A 23,944-nucleotide genomic window follows, 5' to 3' on the forward strand; every position below is an offset into this window, starting at 1 on the left:
TTTGTGTGTATATTTAAGTTTATTCTGGGAATATAAGGTTCACTTAATATCAGAAGAGTCATTACTCATTTACTACATTAACATAATAAAAGAGAAAATAATCATTTTAGGTGAGAAAATGTTACTTATGTTTATGATTAAAACCAAACAAATCTAAGAATAGAGATAAACTCTCTTAATAAGATAAAAAAAAGTCTACAAAAGAAAACTGCATTAGGCATCCTTTGTAAAGATGAAATAGCAAAATGTTTATCCCTGAGATGAATCGCTTCTTGGCCTTTTGGCTAAGATCAAGTGTAGTATCCCTGAGATGAAAAGTGAGATACAGATGCCAGCTATCATCATTCTATACAACCCAGTACTGAACATATTCTCCAGTGGATATGGTAAGAAAGGTATGGACATGTTAAAATGACATAGTGGTAATTATTTTAAACAACACAATTGCAGACTCAGATGATCTCCCCCCAAACTATACACTATCAGAACTACTATGTGAATCAGCCCATTCACTGGACTGACTCCATAAACAGTGATTTATTCTCATCAACAAAACAACACATAGAAACAAAGCATAGCAGAAAAAAATCAGAGAACACAAAATGAGAAACTCTTAAAAGATATACAAGGTTTCTGAAGGGAATTATTGAAATGTTCTTTAGCAAAATTAAGACCCAAATAAAACAGAAAGGCAAGTTGTATTCATGTATTAGAAGGTATTAATTTCAATTCTTCCCTACATTGGCCTATATATTAGATCTCCTAAAGCAAAATTCATGTGCTTTTATATAAATGTATACTACTACTATTTCAAAATTCCTATGAAAACATAAAAGGTCACCGAAGCCCAAGAAAAAAAGAACAAAGCTGATGTCAGGCTATTAATTATCAAAATAACATGACTTGGGTATAAAGACAGACTTAAAGACTAGTGCACAAGAATAGTATCTACCCTAGAAACAAATATGTGATCATTACTTTTTGCCAATGGTGACATTCCTTATATTTTGCAGTGAAGAAAATGATGATCTCTTCAATAAGTATATTTAACAATCTATATATACATAAAAATCTAATAACACACTCATATTCAACTTCAGGTAGTTTGTAGATATAAATCTGTATCTTAAGGACATTTCTCATCATGATACAAAAAGCTAATTATAGTAACAAAGTTCAACAAATTTAAGTGCATTAAAATAAACTTTACCAAAGAAGACCACTGAAAGCATCAAAAGACAAACCACAATGTTAGAAGGTAACATCAGTATATTTTCCATAGAACTGATATCCTGAATTTATAGTAAGAAAAAGATGATTCAATAAAAAAAAGGTAGACTAAAGACTTGAACTAGTCATTAACAAAGAAAGAGGTTTACCCAATTTTCAAAAACAAGGAAAGTGTTGCACAATCTCATTAGTCATCAGAGAAATTCAAGTTACAAACATAATGTAAAACTTGTAAAGACTGACAGTATTTGGTTCAAGTAGAGTGTGAAAGATCATGAATGCTCACATATTGCTGGTGGAAGCGCAAATTGATGCAATCATGTTGAGAAACTGTTCAGTACTATCCAAAAAGCTGGACAGACATATACTCTACAATCCTGCATTTAGCCTTATAGGGATATATCCAGAGGAATTTTGTACTTAGGCAGACCAAAAAACATTGGTATGAAATGTTCATAGCAGTCCTACTCAAAATGGCCTCACACTGAAAACAACACAAGTATCCATCAAAAGAATGAACAAGGAATTTATAGTGAAGTCACTCAATGGAATGTTACACAGAATGAGAATTAATTACTACCACACACAATGTAACATACGAATCACACAAAATATTTAGCTGAATTCAAATAGAGTACATACTGAATCATTTCATTCACATAAGGTTCAAAAACAACCCAAAAGAGGTGATAGTGGGCTCTTCTGTGTGGGTATTAATTAAAGGGGGCAACAGGAATTTCTGTAGCACCTAATGGCATATTGGAGCTAATAAGGCCTAGTGTGTTTTGCATCAACTGCGATGCTGGCATTCCGTCTGAGCACAGGTTTGAGTCCAAATTGCTCCACTTCTGATCCACCTCCCTCCTAATGCATCTGGGAAAGCAGCAGAAGATGGCCCAAGCACTTGGGGCCCAAGCACTGCCTACCTGGCAGATCTGGAAAGAGCTCCAGGTTTTTGGCTTCAGCCTGGCCCAGCCCTGGTTGTTGTGGTGGTTTGGGAAGTAAACCAGCAGAGGGAAGACCTCTCTCTCTCTCTCTGACTCTGTCTCTCCCTCTCTCACTATAACTCTGCCTTTCAAAAAATAAATAATTAAATAAACTTCAGAAAAAGCCTTGCATGCTAATTAAGGGTATGCTCATTTTTCATAAAATTCATCAAACTGTACAATTCTAAGCTAGGCATCTATCTAAATGCATTTCATATTTCAATAACACTTTTATGCAAACATAAATGATTATTTTTTCCTTCCATTTTTCCCATATTTTAATTAATGGTTGACCAGAGAACAACAAGAACAATGAATTGGTGACTGAGGAAGACCCAGCATTGATAGAATCAGAAATGGCCAGGTTAAATTTGAGGGCTTGTTTAAAATAACATTTGCTAACAGTTATCTACAGTTTTGTATTTGTTAAAAAAATCTAGAGTTCAAATTCATTTTATTGCTGAAAATGGCCCATTTAATATTAATAAAAAGCTTGTATTACTTAACTGACCACGTTTTTAAATTAGTAAAACTGTCACAAACATTTGGTATAAGGAAAATATTTTCAGTTAAATTTTAAAATTTACAGCATAGCCTTAAGTTTTGGGAATGAGTTTATATCAGGTTGGTGGGATGGTATCTTAACAGTTTTTCTCCTCCAATCAAATATATCTGTAGTAGAAATTAAAAATACAATAAATGCTTTATGGATTCCCTAACATTATTTTGCCTTGTGCAATATAACATCTGTGCCTCATATCTTAAGAACAAAATATTTGCTGATTATGGAAATATATTATTATTACAAAAATATCTAAGCTATTAAAACATAACAGTATATGAGCATCAATTGAAGCTTATTCAATTCTGCTTCTATTTTTCTTGGCCTCTTTCCTTTCAAAGCATTTCTTAATGGGTAAAACATTGAAGAAAAATTTAAATGTGAAGGCAGGATACAGAAAGTAACATTTTGGAAAGTATCCCAAGAGGAGATTAAACAAAGTGGGGACACTGAACTACTTGAAGCATTTCCTCAACCCTCCATCAATGCACCATTTATTTAATGAAACCTCTAAATGTACAAAACAGCAGAATTAAAGAATCAAAATTTTGGTACTAAAATATCAATGAATAGAAACAAATCTGTAAAGACTTAAAGTGAAATTACTCTAGGCAAGAAACACAGTGTAAGAATCATTAACGCCTGGACCTCCCTCATTATCAATGGCATGCTTCTGTTTTATAACTTATTACACTGTTTTCTAAGATTGCATGGCTCACTCTCCTTCTAGATTGTAAAATCCTTTAACACAGGAGCTGTATGCACTCATTAATTTTATCCTTACTGCTAATCAAAGAAACAGGACTCTTAGGCTCAATGTTTATGAGTGGAAAAACGTAATGTCATTGTGAACACTGCAAACCTAATATAATTATCACACCATACAAAGAAATAAAAAATGCCTCAAAAATTATGGTAAATAACAATAAAATAAAGTTACAATCAAAAGAAATGTTTTCTTTCTTTGAGGTAAAAATACTTTAAATATTACTACATTAATATAAGTATTTGTAATGGAAACTATTCAGGTATCAGGTGTCAGATAATCTGTACTTTAATGTAACCCTTCTTTTAGTCACTTCTGTAATATAAAAATACTTAGCAAAGTTGTAATTTTCCTTTCTCATGTCTGATTCTGGAATGTAACCTAGTATGATAGAGAGAATATCAATTATTTTTTGGAAGTGCTTTCACTCAGAAATACGCTGTTTATCTGAATTTCATTCAAAAAATAAAACAGTTATTGAGTGCCTACTACATTATAGAATATGCTGAAATATCCACGTACTATTAACGTCATTTGGGGTAAAGGATAATTTATATATATAGCTTCATCATACCAGTAATATAGATGAAGGCAAACAAATGTAAAACAATATCTGTGGCCGGCGCTGTGGCTCAATAGGCTAATCCTCCGCCTGCGGCGCCTGCACACCGGGTTCTAGTCCCGGTCAGGGCGCCGGATTCTGTCCCCGTTGTCCCTCTCCAGTCCAGCTCTCTGCTGTGGACCGGGAGGACGGTGGAGGATGGCCCAAGTGCTTGGCCCCTGCACCCACATGGGAGACCAGGAGAAGCACCTGGCTCCTGGCTTCAGACCAGCGCGGTGCGCTGGCCGCAAGCGCCGGCCGTGGCGGCCATTGGAGGGTGAACTAACGGTAAAGGAAGACCTTTCTCTCTGTCTCTCTCTCTCACTGTCCACTCTGCTTGTCAAAAAAAACAAAAGCAAAACAAAACAAATGAACAATATCTGTTACCTTATATAAAAACAGGGAGTTGAATTCCATTCCAGAATGTTGGTGCGGTTAGAAGCTCTTAGACTTACAGAGGCTAAATTCCTGGCAGGTGCATCCAAGAAGTCAGGGGCTCCTTTCCTCCATGCCCTGATCCCTGGAGGGGAGTGGCTCTACCTCTCATACAGCAGGCCAAGGGTCTCAGTGCCTTGACTCCAGCACACTCACAGAGTGGAGGTTTCACCACAGCAGAGGCAAGCTGAAAGGTCAAAGGCCACCATGCCCACCCAATGCCCTGCTACCAAAGCAAGCTCTAAGGGAGTGCCTCTACCCAGGTAGACAAGAAGTTCATGAGAAGAGAATCTCTAACATCCTGCAAATGGCACAGACATTATTTAAAATAGTGTGCAGGGAAACTCCAAGTTTAAGTGTGATCTTCAAACCAATGGAGATTATGACCAAAGAGGAGACTGGTAGCTCAATGAGGGGGCAATGAGCTGAACTTTAGGTCAATGAATTTACCAGAGAACTAGAGAAAGGTTTTGCTAAGAAGAATCATTTTGGGATTTGAATCACCTCCAAAAAGTAGCCTCCAAACCACCCTTTAAAGAAGCCCTAATTTAATTGGGTCAAACTGTGGAGAAATTTATGTCCCAGGGCATTGCTGAAAACAATAAAGCAATCCAGCTGCAATTAATGGAAATTGAAGGCTAAGTATGACATAGCAGAGATTATAAAATCATGAGCACTATCATAAATACCCAATAATTTTATGGACTACCAGGGAAGTAGAACAGTTAAAAACAGGACCACAGTGTTTATGACTGGCAAATGGAATCTCACTGTGACCACTGTATACCTAATATAAATTAATTATCCTATTCCCTAGAGCAACTGTAAGTAAGCTTTTAAAATTAATGGTAATTAACGATAAAAAAGGTACAAACAAAGGAAATATTCTTTTACTGTGAAGGAAAAAAACACTAAGTAATTAGTATATTTCACACAGATATTTATGATGTTTTAACAAAGAGACCAAGGAAAGGACAAAGAGAGCTTCAGGATGACGGTGGTCAGGGCCAGCGCTATGGCCTTTCTGGAACACCAAAGGCTCCACACCTCAGGGAAAATCAGCCTCACTAAATTATCTAGGCTCGTCTCTAAACAGGGTAATAAGAAAACAATCAAAACCACTCAGGAAGAAGAGAGGGTGTATGAATAAAGAGACCATTTGGGAGTGAACCCGTGGATGGAAGAACTCTGTCTCTGTCTCCGCCTCTCTCTGTAACTCTTTCAAATAAATGAAATAAATCTTTTAAAAAAATAGACAAGCAGAAGGAGATGGAAGGAGAAAGAAGAGAGAAAATGAGAGAGGAAGAAGAATAGAGGGGGGAAAAAGAAGCAGAGGGAGGGAGAAACAGCGAGAGTGAGAGCAAGAGAGAGAACACATTAAAAAGAAAAAACAACACAGGAAAGAATGACCCACAGACTGGAAAGCAGTAAGGCAAGAAAACTGCAATGACAGGCCCTGATTTTGGATTTAACTAAAACAGGCCTCAAAGTACCCACTGTAAATATCTTTAAATAACTAAAGACAACTATGCTTAAATATAGTAAGAAAGGTATTTTGACAGTGTCTCATCAAAGGGAGAATAAATAGCAATAATGAGATAGCGACTATGAAAAAGAGTGAAATAGAAATTTGGGGTTGAAAAGTAAAATCACAAATAAAATTCCACTATTGAAGCTCAGCAGTAGATTTGAACTAGATGAAAGAATCAGCAAACTAAAAGACAGAGTAATAAAAAAATTATGCATTTAAAGGAAGAGAGAGAAGAAAGAATTTAAAGAACGAACAAAGCTTCAGAGATATGTTGCACACAATGGGAGTAACAGAAAGGGAGGAGAGAGACAAAATGGAAGAAAATATAAAAGAAATTATGTCCAACTTTCCAAATTTGATAAAGGACAATCTACAAATTGCAGCAAGATAGTGCACAGAGGTCAGCACTCAGACATATCATAGTAAAAATACTAAAAGCCAGAGAGATTTTGGATAGCAACAGAAGACTTGTCATGTACAAGAAAACCACCATAACAAGAGCAGCTGACACCTCACTAACAGAAAATTGGAAAAACCTATTTACAATACTAAAAAAAGTTTTAAGAATAAATTTAACAAAAGAAATGTATAACTTATAATTTGAAAACTAAGAAGTATATTGAAATAAATTAATGATATAAATAAACAAAAAGATATCCCATGTTCATGGATCAGAGGACTAAGCAAGGCAACGTTCCCCAAAGTGCTCAGCAAATTCTTGATCATCTCTATCAAAATTCCAGTGGGCTTCCTTACAGAAACTGACAAACTGATCTTAAACTTCTTATGGAAATGGAAGGACCCAGAATAGGCAAAAACATCTCAAAAAAGGAAAACAAATGGCAAAACTCACACGATCAGAATCTAAAGACAAATTTTTAAAAATATAAGACTATTAGAATATTTTGGAGAATATTTGTTTAATACTGATGTAGAATATATTCTTAAACTAGATAGGAAAACTCCAAATCCTGAAAGAAAAGTCCAATTTTCTGTAGAGCTACTAATAACTAAAATAAAAGACAAAAAATCTATAGATCTTTGGGGAAAATAGGGAAATCCCCCTAATTGCTCTGTAACTATAACCTTTAGTCCTTTATGATGATGACGATGCTCTAACCAGGATTCCTCCTTCCCAGCTTGCATGCTTGCATACTCCTGCTGTAACCATTCTTCCTTTTTTTTTTTTTTTTGGTAAATTAGTTTCTTTGAATGGGAGGGGGAGGGAAGGGGAGAGATTTAGGAGAGGGGAGAGAAGGAGAGAGGGAGAGAGAGAGAAAGATTTTACATTTGCTCTTTCACTCCCCCAAATGCCTGTAACAGGCAGGGCTGGGCTAGGCCACAAGCCAGTAACTCAATCCAGGTCTCCCACAAGGGTGGCAGGCACCCAAGTGCTGCAGCCATCATTTTCTGTCTCTCAAGATACACATTAGCAGTAAACTGGATATGAAGTGGAGTAGCTGGGATTCGACCCAGCAACCTGATAACATATCCACCTCATCAAATGGCCATTCCTGACTCATTCTGACCTGCTCTCCACTTTACTTTGATCCACTCCATTATTCTCATTTCTTCATTTCCCCGATTTTCAAGTTCAAGTTTTCCGGCCCATCATGTTCACAGATTTTCCCGCATCTTGCCATCCTGAATACACCTACATAACAAAAAGCCACTGTATGGTTGAACTTATCATTCTACAACCAGCACCTCCAGAGAAGGCTCAAGTACTAAAGGGCACCTACCATGCACATGGCAGACCTGTATGGAGTTCCTGGCCCCGGCTGTTGTAGGTTTGTTCTCCAAATGAACCAGAGGATGAAAGACCTTTTCCCCCTCTCTGTCTCTCTGCCTTTCAAGTGAATTAAAAAAGATTTTCAAGTACCAAACCATTTCCATATGCCTGTATCAAGCTTCCTCATGTCCTAACTCTGAAGCTTGCTCCCTCCTCAGTTTACAGCAGAAAACTGCACACACATTCACTATTTCCAACGTTTTAACTCCTGCTAGAATGTAAGCTCTACACAGGCAGGGCTCATGAAAGTATCAGGAAATGTGGTATCCTCGATGATGTCTAGTATATTGCAAAGCCCTTGTAAAACTTCAACTGATATTTGTAAAATCACTGAATTAGCTTGAATAATGTTCAGATTACTAACAGATACCACTGAGAACATTTTTATCCCATCTCAATACACCACTAGGAGCTTGCTCTCTGAATTGTCACACTGGGTCTCTTCATTCTGAGAGTGAGGTCAGCAGGTGTTGTATCAATAGTGGACATGGAGATGGTTTCTGTCAGAAATTCTGTTGGATCTCCTGCAAATCTATCAGGATCAGATAAAGGCTCAGGAAAATGTACAGGTTGATTTCTGTTGATGCTTACCCAAGTATAGGTACAGCACTTGTGAGGAGCAGTGACTGATTCTTTAACAAAGAACATCTTACCCATATCTTTAGGGACACATCGGTGAGGCTGGCCCTCCCTATAGCAAATAAAGCAGCTGGGCTTTAACCAGCCTGGAAACATTTTCTGCAGTGGGACCCTGTTATAACAGGCTAAATCCCAGTGAACATTCCCAGAAAGCAGAGCATTAGAATTTGCTCCTTCTGATTCCTCCACCCTGGTCTCTGGCCTCATCACTCAGAATTAGTTTTGCATAGAGCATATCTACAGTCTCTCCCAGTCAGAGCCAACAAGGAGTTTTCCTTATTTTCTTTTTTCACTTTAAAAAATTTATTTGAAATAGAGACAGAGACAGAGAGGGACGGACTGATATCTCTCATATGCTGATTCATTCCCCAAATGCTGGCGTTGGTGGGGCTGGACCAGGTTGAAGCCAGGAATGAGGAATTCAAGCCAGGTATTCCATGTGAGTGGCAGGGACCCAAGTACTTAAGCCTTCACCTGAAGCCTCCCAGAGTGCACGTTAGCAGGAAGCTGGAATCAGAAGCAGAGTTGGGATTTGAACCCAGGCATTCCCATATAGGATTCTGGTGTCCCTAGGGGCATCCTAACCATTGCACCTTCATGCTCTTGCCAGTAAATCTAGTGTCACCTTCATTATCTCCTGCAGAAATTCCTCACAGTGTTTGGTGTTTGCATGGCATTTTTCCTTTGGTTCCAGGACTGATAATGAAGTCTATTAATGGGAAAAAGCCAGTGTCTCTTTAATGGAAAATTAGAAATAGTCAAGGGAATTAAGTATGCAAACTTACACTGGCACCTTAATCCAGAGATCCAAACATTATTGCATTGCTGAGTCCCTGCTCATAATTGACTCTTTAAGTAAACTTTAAAAATGGAATCAAAGTACTTTCTTGGCAAAGATATTTTTTGAATAGGCTTTAATAAATAGTAAGACTCAAAAGTAATTTTATAAGTGAAATTATTTTTTTCCTTCCACCCATGACCCTAACTTGGTTAAGTCCCTTATTCTCCATTCCATTCTAACCTGGACATTAAGTATTATACATACACATGATTAAATAAATTATATAACAAATTAGATGACAACTTAAATATTTAATAATCCAAAATGTCAGTGGTAGTGGCCAAAGATATCCTTCCAGGCCAGGACATTGCCATTTACTATATAAAAGAGGCAGAAACTGGTTAATATATAAAATGATATGTTCTCTAAGTTAAATGAGCTGTGTTCCTCTGTTAAGTACCTGTACAGAACTAAAATAAACTCTGTTGGATTGCCTATTATCTGTAATTCAATCTTCTATATGTTATTTGAAATATATTGTAGCAGATTCTGATAAACAGGATCTGATGTTAACTATCAGTCAGCTAAGCACTGGCTACTATGCAAATGAAACCTCTTTCCTCCATCAGAAATCACTATAATATTAAATAAATGATATATACCTTCACGAAGCTCTAAGGGTGAGAAAAGAAATCTCCAGGCATGGTCTATGAAGGTAGTTGTGGGCATGTATGATTTACTGTCATCAGTAAGTGATTGAGGCAAGAAGGAATAATGGATTTCCTAAGTACTTTAAGATATGCTTTCAGAAGCAGGGAAAAAGCCAAAGTGTCAGTTCCATTAAAATAATTACATCTCAAGTACACACTTACTTTTACCTAAAGGCTCAAGATACTAGTATTTTTCATATCTTTAATACTTTTGAATTTTATAATCTTCTAGGTAAATTGACATTTCATTATACACACTAGTTGTGGAATAAAATAACAGTATACTTTTAAAATCAATATATACAGTACATAGAGCAATCTCTAAGAGGAGCCTGAGTTATTGAAAATGTATGAGCTATTTCCATGGAGGAAAAAGACGGAAAGCTTTTCCCATTTGCATTTATAAAGGCTGCATGACTTCTTTAAATATATACACTGATGCCAACAGCGCCATCAGAAATCAATAAATCACATTCTTGTGTGCTGTAAAATGTCTGACACACACATTCATTTTCCTAGTCCAAAATTCTCTGCAAAAGGGACTGTGTAAATGTTCCATTTTAGCTTAATGACATTCTCCACAGTTAAAATTATGTGCATTATTGCCAGTGACTGCAGAACCTGAGGAGCACAAAGCCAGATAGGGTTTTAAAGAGTCTACACAGCGCATAGCCTTCAGTAGTGAGTCATTTAACAGACCCCAGACACATAGATGTGAATGCTGAGCAAAATGGGAGATTAGTAAGAATGGATTGAAATGCTGCAATTGCCATTTGAACAAAAAAAGAGAATAGGCATCATTTATTTAGTAGCTGGGGGATGGTCTTATAAATATGTACAGACAGTCCTGTTAGCCCTGATACCACCAAATGGAAGCACTGAAGAACATCATTTAAAAATGATACCGATGACAGAAATGACAACAACCTATTCATCAGTGAGGTTCAATCTGAAAGTGTAATAAACACCTAAATACGACTCCACTTTAGTTGACATTTATTCCACCAGCTGCCATATATTTTTAAAAGGTCACAAAATTGTTCTATGTAGACATAGTTTATAAAGTACAAATTCTTAAAGAGAGGAGGATCTGCTGTGTATAATCAAGGAGTCTAAAAATTCTCCAGGCACATCTTGCAGAGAGCTATGCACAAAGGCACGTCTGGCTACAAACCCAAGCACCGAATTTATTAAGTCAATATTCCCATATGGGCACTGAATGTAAGAATGAGATGTGTGTATAATTCTACCTGTTTGCTAGCACTGACCAATGCTGCCCTGACCCCTTGGTTTCGCTGTATTTCATCTCTGAAGTGAAATGCTGTGGCAAAGGAGATGACTTTTGACCCACATGTTTTTCTAAACCTAATCATATCTGAAATGTGTTATTCTGAGACTGTAACATTTTATTCAACAACTTAATTTTTTCAGCAACTACTTTTTTGGCCAGGATGAATCCCCATGACAATCCATCAAGTTGCCTTCCAAAGCCTTTTTAGTCTCTTGATATCTTTTCTCTTCTAGTCTCCAAGCAGACAAATATGAGGATAGTTCAAAAAAATCAATGGAGGGGTGGGCATTTATTACACTAGTTAAAGTGCCACATGGGATGGCCACATCCCATACTGGAGTGGCTGGGTTGAAGTCTCAGCTCTGCCTCCAAATTCAGTTTCCTGCTAATGCATACCCTGGGAGGAAACAGGTGATGGATCAAGCACCTTTGTCACAATTGCCCACGTGTAGTCTGGATTGGTTACCAGTGTCCTGGTTTAGGCCTGGCTCAGCCACAGCTGTTGTGGGCATTTGGGGAGTAAACCAGTAGATGTAAGCTCTTTCTCTGTCTCTCAAATAAATAAAAACATTTCAAATCTTTTCAAAAATTCATAGAAAAGTAGAATTAAAAGTTCCCTGTAATCCAAAAAAGTTGGAAATCCGTGCATAGTTTTTTACATTTTCTATAGGCTTTTGAAAACCCCTCCTACACTGCCCTCTAGCTGAACATCTTACTTTCAACTGTATTTTCACACCTATTTATTTCTTCACACTTTCTTTCCTATTTTCCACTGATCTGAGATTGATACTTTCTTGTTTGTTCTCCTTATCTAATAAAGTCTATCCATTTTTATTTATTATATAAAACTGTGATCACTAAATAAAATCATCTCTCTTCCATTTCTCCCATCACTGTCTCAATGTTCAGACCCTAAATATGTTGCAATCTACCCTGGCTTTAAAAGCTTACCAAGCTTTCATGATGAAAGCTTTGTGTGTTTTTTAATATGTCCCACTTGCCCATATGCAACCACCAAGTCCTGACTATTTTATTTCCAACATGCCTAGTATGGAACTGAATTGTGTTTCCACAAAATGTAAACATTGCCGCCCTAATCCCAATATAACATCTGAAGATGAGGCTTTTAAAGAGGCAAATAAAGTCAAGTGAGGTCAAAGGGACTGGTGACGTTATAGGAAGAGGAAGGGGCTCTGTTGATGCCCTGACAGTAAGGAGACAGCAATCTGCAAGGCAGAAAGGGAGCTCTCACCAGAAATGCAATCGGCTGGCACCTTGATCTTAGACCTCCAGTCTCCAAAACTGTGAGAAAATAAATTCCTGTTGTTTAAGCCATTCAGTATTTAGACTTTTTAATAGAATCCTAGCAAACTAATAATAGGTCTCATGAATTAGAATTTTCTGGCCTTATAAATATTTTCCTAGCCCATATTCATGAACACATTCATTCAGCAAACGCATAGTAAGCAGAAGAAACAAAGGGACTGTCGTAAGCCTTGACTCAAATGAAGACAAATAAATACAGAAACAAGTTAATCAGACCATAAGAGGCTCTGGTATGGGAATTTCCAGAAAAAATAAGACAGGAATGATAAAGAAAGTCATGTAGAGGGAAGGTGGAGCAAGAACAGTCATTGTGAGGACATCACGTTGAGAGCTGGTAGACGAGAAGGAGCTAGTCTTGCCAAAAGATGTCAGAAAAGCATCTCAGATGAGTTGTTGGCAAGAACAGAAGCTAAGTAAGAGCAAAGGCTCAGGAAGGACAGAGGGAAGATGATCTGGCCAACCAACAGCCAGGTGGGGAGCTCGGGAAACATCCCTCCTCAACTCCATGCTTGCCTCCTCCACCAGGGATCTTCGAAAACACAATCTAACTGTGTCATGCTCCAGTGCAAAGTCTTGGTATGGCCAACATTGCTTATCAATACTAGGGTTTTATGGACATGCTTCTTCCAACCACATTTCTGGTCTGAATTCATCTTGTATCCCAGCCATCTAAAGTTATATAGATAGACATCATATACTAATCCCCTCTCCCTCTCTCTCTTTCTCTCTCTCTCTCTCTCTCTCTCAATCTCTCTCTCTCTGTGTGCTGTGTATGTGTGTGCATGCGTGTGTGTATTAGGGTTGAGGAACACTGTGTATGGAAAGAGCATGAGTTTGGAGTTGGACAAATCTGTCTTCAAGTTCTGATTTCCATGGTTTTACTGGTAAAATTTTGAGTAAATCTTTTTTCCCCTTGATCTTCAGTTTTCACATATAAAAGTGGGATAAAAACATGTCTGGAATGCTTTTGTAAGGATGAATAAAAAGATAACATATGTAGAAGACCAGTGTTGTAAGTAAGCAAAATTACTACTGGTATACAGGGTTTTCTGTCCTTTCCTTCCCCTACACTTCTTTACCTGGTAACCTTCCTGCATCTTTACAGACCACCCCCTTTCAAGCCATCTCTAACTCTCACAGACAGACTAGAACTACCCATTCTGGGTTCCCATTGCATGATGCATTTGCCATCACTACAGCATAGTTCTATAACTAGTTTTTCCATCTCTCTCAGGATAGGAATTATAAGTCATCAACGTTCATATCATCAGTGCTAACGACAGTTACCATAATGAATATTATAATAAGTACTGGTTGAATAAATGAATTCTACATCTTATATCTACCCCCATCATTAGCATTTGATTACCTCTATATTATCCAACTTCCTCATTAGGTCTATCAGTCAAGAGTCCTAGCAAGCACAGATAGTGCATTCAAGTTAGGGTCATATGAGGAGAGTAGATTAAAGCAATGATTTATAAAGATATGGTCAAAGCATAGCAATATCATAGAGTATAATACACTAAACCAGAAATAGTAATACAAGGCAGCATTTGTCCTAATGTGTGAGGGGAGAGAGAACTTACCAGAACTCAATGGAAGGTTACATGTAGAGAAGCACCTGACAGGGGCTAGTCAATGATGTACCCTGTACTGACAGTGCAGAAGAGATGTGGGGCTGCATCTCACTCTTCTTCCTCCAAGAACCCCCTGCTGGGGCTCTGCACTAATTGAAGTCATTCAGGATCCAAATTCTCTTCCCCCTTGTGAAAAATTCAGGTCTAAAGCTTAAAGCAATTCATTCCTTTGCATATAGAGGAGGTAGGGGATCCATAGGACACAGTATGCAATCACAGAACTGAAGGTGGTGAGGTAGGTGTATGTGTACAGGGGAGATGTGCAGAGGCATTTCTGGGTCCAAGCAGGGTGAAAAAGACACCTATACAGGGAAGTGGTCTGATGTGCAGTGTCAAAGGTCAAGCAGAAAAGATGTCTGGGCAAGGACTGTTAGTGAACGGGTGACCCCATAATGGACAGTAAGAGGTGGAGTACAATGAGACCACCACCCACATGGAAGAGGGATGATGGCCAAGATGGAAGACTTGCTACTGACAATAGGGATAATCAAATATTTAGCTATATTAAAAGTAATAGCTAGTATCTCTCTGTCAGAGAAAGGAGACAGCCACAGAAAGAGAAAACTAGAGAGAACCATAGGGTGTTACATGAGGATTGAAGGTTAACAGGATGAATTCACAGCTTAAAAAACAGATACATATAGAAATAAATGTAAGCATAAATTGTATAATGTTCATATATTATGACTAGGTTCTCACTCTTTATTTTACATCACGTTCCTGGTCTCAAAGAGTTAAGGAAGTCTCTCACTCTGACTCTCTCTCTTTCACACACACACACACACACACACACGTATATGCATACATATGTATTTCTGAAATGTGTCCTAGATTTGGGAGCTACAAAACCCCAGCAAGAGACAACACATCTTCCTGAGATCTTAATTCTAAATACTCTGTTCACTCAAGGGAACCATAGCTTCTTGGAAGAAAGGTTCACTTCTTGGCTGGGGCAGGGGAAATCTGAGATGAAATCAGAATATTTTGATGTGCTTCAAAGTAAGAAAGTGGTCCATGAACAATGGAGACATATCAGAGGACACAAGAACCAGCTGTAAGAAACTCCCACTGACAAAATGCGCGACAACTGAAATAAGAACCTATTGGAAAACCAGAAAGCAATCAATCTATACATATGGAAACGAATTAAAGAGTTGGAAGAGGAACAGGGTATTTAAACAAAAGTTCTTGGCAAAATACTCTTTAATTTTACACTGGAGAAGCTTGACAGATACATTTTAACCAAGTGATAAAGTGAATAATATCAGTATTGGGATAATTCAAAATTGTATGCCACCTAATAGGATGCAAAGAGAGGAACATTAGCATCACTTATTGTATTCCACACAAAGGTACATACTTTGAATATGACCTTAGGGAAACACCATGCAAACTTAAATCGGTTTATAATTTTTAAAAGAGCCAAGGTCACAGAAGTCAAGGGTTGACTAAGGAACTGTTACAGAAGACAACTAACGAGACATGAACGATCAATGAAATGATAAATTGTGTACTGGATCTCATTGCTAAAGTGAATGATGGGGACAATTGGCTAAACTTGACTCTAAGAATCACATGGTAATTATCACTGCTTATTTTCTGGTTTTGACTGGTTACATTGTACTTAGGTAACAGAATGTCCTCCTAAAATCATAATATACTGGGGTTGGGAAGGAATGGATCATCAGGCTAGAAACATTTTCGGGTGAATCTTCAAATTTTCTAAAAATAAGTATATGATGATTTTAAAATTCAAAAAAAAAAAAAAAAAGAAGAAAACAGAGCACAGGTCCACCTGATGCAGGAGTCCATACTTAGGTTTGACTTCTAGAGCAGAACAGAATAAAGAAAGTAGAAGGGTAGATCTGGAGGGACAAAGGAGAGATATTCTACATAGTCCCCAATGACTCATCATGTCCATTTGACACTTCTGCCATACATAATCTCTATGTTGATGATCTTTCATAGATTTGGTATTTTGTATCTATTCCCTGACCCCTTTGCATATTCTCTGTCATGAACAAATGTATTCCTCTTGGATGACTTTGATATCTCCCAATCTTTTCAGATCCCACAACGCACACATCCTATGCATTTTTTTTTATCACAAACTCTATCATCTCCTGTCACAAAACCTGAATAGAGAGTCATGTTCTGGACATTTCATACAATGAGAGGTATCACAATCCAACATGTTAAAAACTAAACTGAATTCTTACCCCACTTCAGTGGGCATTGTTGTTTGCCTACCAAGCATTCATCACCACCCTAATATACATCGCCTAATAAAACTTCATAAAATTAGATTTCTAAAGTATCTCTGACCTCTGTCTCTCAAGTATATCATTTTATTTCAGGAGATAACAATACATTCTAAACTCTAATGATAGTCCTAGGTGACTTAAGTAAATTTCCTTCTTCTATTTCCTTGGATAGAGTCACTGTTTATGAAATGATGGTAAGGGGATCCAAGATGGCTAAACAGGGAAAAGATGTGCTGATTCTGACCACAGGAAAATAACAGAGGAAAAGGGGAAGAACTGCATTCCCATGGAACAGCTGGACAGAAATTTGCCATGGAAATCCTACAAAAAGAAAAGAGACATCATGGAGCAGCAGGGACAATACAATCACACAGCTGTGAGCAGGAAACCACCGACAACTCCCATAGCCAGTAGCTCAAAAAGATGTCATCTTCTTGGAGCAAGAGACCTCACAACCAGCAGGGGTGAAAAGCCATCTTAATAAGGTGAGTAGAGCTTGCTGTGTGTAAGAGTAGGAGATTTTGTCAGAGGGATAAATCCACAGTCTCCACTGACTTGGAGACTGTCCCAGAGGATTGGAAGGGTGCAAGGCATCCACTTAATCCTATGAAGTGCTCCTATCCCCTTACTCTATCACAGCACCTGGACATGACCTGCCAAGGCAGAGCACTGACCAATATCCATTGATTAGGCAGCTGGCTCTGGGAACACCATGGCTCTTTGCTTGGACTGGGTAGGCTTGTGAGGCTGACAGTGGACCCCTCTGCTCCCTGTGACTGTGGGAGACTTGCACCCTGTGACTGTGGGACTTCAATGGATGTGCAGTAGAGCATGTGAGGGTGTGGCTGGGTCTTTAGGCAGACATTCTGTCCGGCTTCAGAGGCTCAGGGTTCCACGCTCAGACTGAGGAGTGGGAAGACCCTTTGTGCTGTTCAGGTACCAGCATGGGTAAGGTGCCTGGGCATTTGGGGTCACCCTGCACAGCTGCTTAACCTTGGCAGAGTGGGGGTGATCATGCAGCCAAGGTGGTCATACTGCCCGCACCCACAACCCTGCTGACAACAGAGGGGATCTACCATGCTTGAGCACTGGCCAGAGTTCCCTGGTCCCACCCAGAATATGTCTCTGGCTATCCACTGAAGGAACAGATAACTCTACTAAGCCACAGAGGCATATTCCAAGGATAAAAGCCATCAGAGGACAAAACCAAGTGTTCCCACAAATGCTTAAAAATAAACATAGAAATACAAAGAACAAGAACAAGGAAGACAATATGATTACCCAAAAGGAACACAACAACATTTCAAAATTAGAATGTAAGGATGAACAGACTGATAAAAATGTGTGAAAAGTAATTCAAAAGAATGATCATAAGATTACTTAAAAACAATGAGAAGCAAACTTATGAGTTAAAGAAATCCATACAAAACATGGATGAAAAGTTCTGCCAGGAGGTAGAGATACTGAAGATAAATCAAACTGAAATATTAAAAATGAAGATTTTTAATATGTCAAATAGAAAATGAAGTGGAAAACATTAGCAACAGACATGGTGTGCCGAAGAATGAATTTCCAAGCTGAAAGGCAAATCCCTGGAAATATCTCAATCAGACAAAAAATTGAAGAGAATATTATAAAAACCAAAAATATTGTTTGAGATATATGGGTACTATCAAATGACCAAACATGTGTCTTGGGAGTTTCTGAAGCTGTGGAAAGAGAATAGATTAGGAGGCCTATTCAGTGAAATAATAGCAGAAAACGTCTCTAATTTGGAAAAAGATAGGTACATCAAAGTACAAGAAACCTACAGAACTCCTAATAGACATGATCAGAAAATATCTTCACCATGATATATTATGGTGAAATTTTAAGAAAAGAATCTAAAATGTGCACAAGTACCAGATTTTCTTCAGAGGATCTCCAATTAGACTGAAAGCTAATTTTTCATCAGAAATCCTAAAGCATAACAGAGAATGGAGAGATATAATACAAGTCTCAAGAGGAAAAAAAAGCCTGTCAACCTAGAATACTGTACCCAGCAAAGCTCTCATTTATAAATGAAGGTGAAACAAAGATCTTACAAAGCAAAACAGAAATTGAAAGAATTTACCACCAATAATTCAAGCTTACAAATGATTCTTAATGATATGCTACACACAGAAACAGAGATAGTTATCATCATAAAAGAATATGGGACGGTATGGGGGGGAAAGCCATTGTAACCCATGAGTCGTACTTTGGAAATTTATATTCATTAAATAAAAGATAAAAAAAACAAAAACAAAAACAAAAACAAAAACAAAAAATAAAAGAATATGAAGGCAGACAATCTCCTAGCAAAAGTACAAAGGATATCTAAAACAAAAATAGGAATATTTAAGAAAAAATGGAAGGACCAAGTCATTACTTATCAACAATAACCTTGAATGTAAATGGTCTAAATACTCCAATTAAAAAATACAGACTGGATGAATGGATTAAAAACCCAGACCCATCCATTTTCTGCCTATAAGAAACACACTTCACAAATAAATATATGTACAAACCTAAAATGAAAGGATACAAAAAGATATTTCATGCTAATGGAAAGCAAAAATGAGCAGGAGTAGCCATCCTAATACCAGATAAAATAGACTTCAACACAAAAACTGTTAAAAGAGACAAAGAAGGACATTATATAATGATTAAGGGATCCATTTATCAAGAAGATATGACTAGGGAACTGGTGCTGTGGTGTAGCAGGCAAAGCCGCTGCCTGTAGTGCCAGCATTCCTTATGGGCACTGGTTCAAGTCCCGGTTGCTCCACTTCTGATCTAGCTCTCTGCTATGGCCTGGGAAAGCAGTAGAGGATGGCCCAAGTCCTTGGGCCCCTGAACCCACATGGGAGACCCAGAAGAATCTGGCCAGGAGCCAGGCTTCAGATCAGTACAGCTCCAGCCATTGCAGCCAACTGGAGAGTGAACCAGCAGATGGAAGACCTCTCTGTCTCTCCTTCTCTTTCTGTGTAACTCTGACTTAAAAATAAAAGAAGATATGAGTATAGTAAATGTTTGTGCACCCAATTCCAGGCTCTCTGGTCATTTAAAACAAAAGTTAATGTGTCGCTCCCCCTCTTCGTGGAGGAACGACACAGAACCCTGTGCTGTTCTTTTGTCTGCTCGGCCCTCCCCGGGTTTGCTGCTGGTCCTTCCCGGGTTGGCTACCGTCCCTTCCACCTCCGTGGAAGGGCGGTTCCCCCTGCCACTTTCCCCACTTCCGCAGGGGAGCGGCACACCGCCGGCTGGCTCTCTCGGGGGCTGCACAGGTGTTCCTTCAGATAGATGTTCCTGGTGCATGTTGTCTCTCTCCTCCTTTATAGTCCTCTTCCACCAATCCCAACTCTGCTACCCACACGCCGAGTACGCTGCTCTCCTCCAATCAGAAGCAGCTCCTGCTGTTTATTGGTTGAACTGGAGGCAGCTGTGTAGAAGCTGTTTCCTCCTCTCCCAGCACCATATTGTGGGAGAGCAGATGCATAGAATAAGTCTTAATTCCAGTAACAGTCTAGTCCGAGTTGCTCCCCACATTAATGGATCTAAAGGGAAACATAGGTTCAAATACAATAATAATGAAGGATGTCAACACCCCACTTTCATCAATGGACAGATAACTACACAAAAATTCAACAAAGAAACAATCTATACTATGGTCCAAATTGACCTACTTGGTATCTACAGAACATTTCATCCCACAGCTGCAGAACACATAGTCTTTTCATCACTGCATGGAACTTTCTCTAGGATAGATCATATATTAGGTCACAAAGCAAGTCTTAACAAATTGAAAAGCAATAGAAATTGTATGATGTATCTTTTCTGGCCACAATGGAATGAAACTGGAAATTAACAACTTAATAAACTCTAGAAAATTTGCAAAATGATGGGGACTGAACAAGAACATCCTGAATGAACAGTGTTTCATGGAAGAAATAACAAGAAATTAAAAATTCCTAGGAACAAATGAAGATGATAACAGAACATATCAAAACATATGGGATACATCAAAAGCAGTGTTAAGAGTAAAGCTTATAGCAATTAGTGCCTACATCAAGAAATTGGAAGGGCACCAAATAAGTGAGATATCAATGCATCTCAAGGATCTAGTAAAGAACAAAACCAAACTCCAAATTAGTAGGAGAAACAAAATAACTGAAATTAGAGACTATATGAACAAAATTGAAACAAACATAAAAACAAACAATACAAAAGATCAACAAAATAAAGAGCTGTTTTTTTAAAAAAAAAGCTGAAATACCATTAACCAAACTAGCCAAAAGAATGTGGAGGGAGAAGACCCAAATTAATAAAAACAGATATGAAAAAGGAGATATTACAACAGATACAATAGGAAAAAATAATCAACAGGAAGTACAGCTTTTGGCAATAAACTGGAAACTCTAAAAGAAATGTATAGATTTTTAGACAATTACAATCTATCAGAATTGAGCCATAAAAACACAGAAAACACAAACAGATCAATAACCAATAGAGATTATATCAGTAATAAAGCCCCTCCCAACAAGGAAAATCCTAGGACCAGATGGCTTCGCTGATAAATTCGAACAAAACTTTAAAAAATAACTAACTGCAATTCTTCCCAAACTATTCAAAAACAACTGAAGAAGGGGAGGGAAATCTTCTGAACTCCTTTTATGAGGCCAGAAAAACCTTAATTCCAGAACCAGAGATGATAAAACAAAGAAAGAGAACTACAGACAAATATGACTGATGAACACAGATGTGAAAGTCCTCAACAAAATACTACCTAAGAGAATCCAGTAACACATCAGAAAAATCATTCGCCTGGACCAAGTGCAATTTATCCTTGGAATGCAAGGATGGTTCAACATATGAAAATCAATAAATGTGATACATCACATTAACAAATTGAAAAAATAAAAACAATATGATTACCTCAATAGATGCAGAGAATGAATTAGTAAAATACAACGTCCTTTCATGATGAAAACTCTAAACAAATTGGGTATAGAAGAAACATTCCTTAACACAATCAAAGCAATATATGAGAAATACACAGCCAGCATCATATTGAACAGGGAAAAGTTGGAAACATTTCCACCAAGGATGCCTACTTTCAGCATTGCTATTCAATATAGCTGTGGAAGTTTTAGCCAGAGCCATTAAGCAAGAAAAATAAATCAAAGGTACACATATTGGAAAGGAAGATGTCAAATTATCCCTGTTTGCAGATGACACGAACTGGTTAAGATCAGTATCACTCAAATAACTACAAAAAATTAAATACATTTAACTAAGGATGTGAAGACCTCTACAACAAAAATTAAAAAAACATTAAAGAAAGAAATAGAAGAAGACACAAAAAAATGGAAGAATTTTCCACATTTTTAGATTGGAAGAATTAATAATCATCAAAATGCCCATAAGACCCAAAGCAAAATACAGATACAATGCAATCCCAGTCCAAATACCAGGACATTCTTCTCAGATCTAGAAAAAACAATGCTAAAATCCATACGAAAACCCAAAGGAACTAGAATAACTAAAGTAACCTTAAATAACAAAATCAAAGCTGTAGGCATCCAAATAACATTTTGCAAGACATACTACAGTGCAGTTATAATCAAAGCTATCTGGTATTGGGAAACAAATATGTAGGCCAATGGAATAAAATAAAAGCTCCAGAAATTAATCCATTTAGCTACAACCAACTAATCTTTGACAAATGAATTAAATCAATCCCTGGAGAAAGCAGTCTTCTTAATATATGGTGCTGGAAAAATTGAATTTATGCATGCTTCTAAGTATGAAACAAGATCCCTTATGCCTTATACAAAAATCAATTCAAAATGGATCAAAGATCTAAATTCATGATCTGATATCATAGACTAACTATAGGAAAACATCAGGGAAACTCGGCAAGACATTGGCATACAGAAAGACTTGCTGGAAAAGACCCCAGAAGCATAGGCAATAAAAACATAGACAAACAGGATTACACGATCCTAAGAAGCTTGTGCACCGCAAAGGAAACACTTAACTAAGTGTAGTGGCAACCAACAGAAGGGGACAAAATTTAAGCAAAGTATAATTGATAAAGGAGTAATATCCAGGATTAGTAAAGAGCTCAAGAAACTCAAAAACAACAAAACAAACAATTCAGTTAAGAAATGGGCAACAGACATAAACGGGCATTTTTTCAAAAGAGGAAATTCAAATGGCCAACAGACACATGAAAAAATGCTCAGGATCACTAGTCTTCAGGGAATTGCAAATAAAAACCACAATGAGGTTTCATTCCACCCCAGTTAAAATAGATATCATCCAAAAATAATAAATGCTGGTGAGCCTATATGGAAAAAAGTACCCTAATGCACTGTTGGAGGCAATGTAAAATAGTACAATCATTATGGAAGACAGCATGGAGATTCCACTCCACACCTGGGAATTTACTCAAGGGAAATGAAATCAGCATATGAAAGAGTTGTTTGTACCCTTATATCTATTGCAGCTTAATTCACAATAGTTCAGATATGGAATCAATCTTCATATCTATTAGCTTATGACTGGATAAAATAAATTGTTATACACACACACACACACACACACACTGTGGAATACTACTCAGGGGTTAAAATAATGAAATCCTATCTTTTGCAACAAGATGGATGTAATTGGAAATCATTATGCTTTTTGAAAATTTCAGTCCTCAAAAGGCAATTTTTCATATGTTTTCTCTGATATGTAGTAGTTAACATAGAATAAAAAACAATGTATAGGAACAAAATGGACATCTTGTAATTTGATTGTTGTGTTTAGTCCTTGTTTATACTCCTGTGGAACTGCGATCTTTCCACTTTTTACTTACTGAATATTAAGGTTAGTGGTGCATTAAGCCTCTGATTATAAAGTGGACTGAAATTATGGTTTTACAAAAATTAAAGAAAAAAAGAAAGGAAAGAATGAGGGGCATTGAGGAAAGGAAAGAGGAAGTATGATTATCTTCCCAGAACTGTACCTATGAAATAGATGAAATCTATTCTCTGTATGTTAACAAAGTTTTTTAAGAAAGAAATGATGGCATGGCCTAACAGTACTGTTAGTGTGATAATCTTAAGACTTCTGATTTAAATATTAAGAGAGAAATACTATCTCCATGCAAATGAACAAAGAGAAATGTAACCATTTATCTGGATTCAGGTAACCATCCTATAATAAATGGATTCAGGATTAGAAGAAGGTCTTCAATAAGATCTTTCAAATTAATTATATAAATAAAACTTGAATGAGTCCTTAATAATAACTGCATCCCAAATGCAATGACCAGAAGTCTTTTTATATTGAATTCATTCAACATAATTGAATTTTC

At 37.4% G+C, this 23,944-nt stretch overlaps 1 protein-coding gene and 1 pseudogene across 1 annotated transcript in view; one reads left to right on the top strand and one right to left on the bottom strand.

Annotated features, from left to right (window-relative positions):
• Nucleotides 1-23,944, bottom strand: part of ASXL3 (ASXL transcriptional regulator 3) — a 118,002-nt gene that overhangs the window by 41,210 nt on the left and 52,848 nt on the right. The gene's annotated exons all lie outside the window — the stretch shown is intronic.
• On the top strand, nt 265-347 carry LOC127492517 (U2 spliceosomal RNA; annotated as a pseudogene).

The sequence above is a fragment of the Oryctolagus cuniculus genome, chromosome 10 (assembly GCF_051225735.1).
Source record: "Oryctolagus cuniculus isolate XC-2025 breed Fujian yellow rabbit chromosome 10, ASM5122573v1, whole genome shotgun sequence".
NCBI classification, from domain to species: domain Eukaryota; kingdom Metazoa; phylum Chordata; class Mammalia; order Lagomorpha; family Leporidae; genus Oryctolagus; species Oryctolagus cuniculus.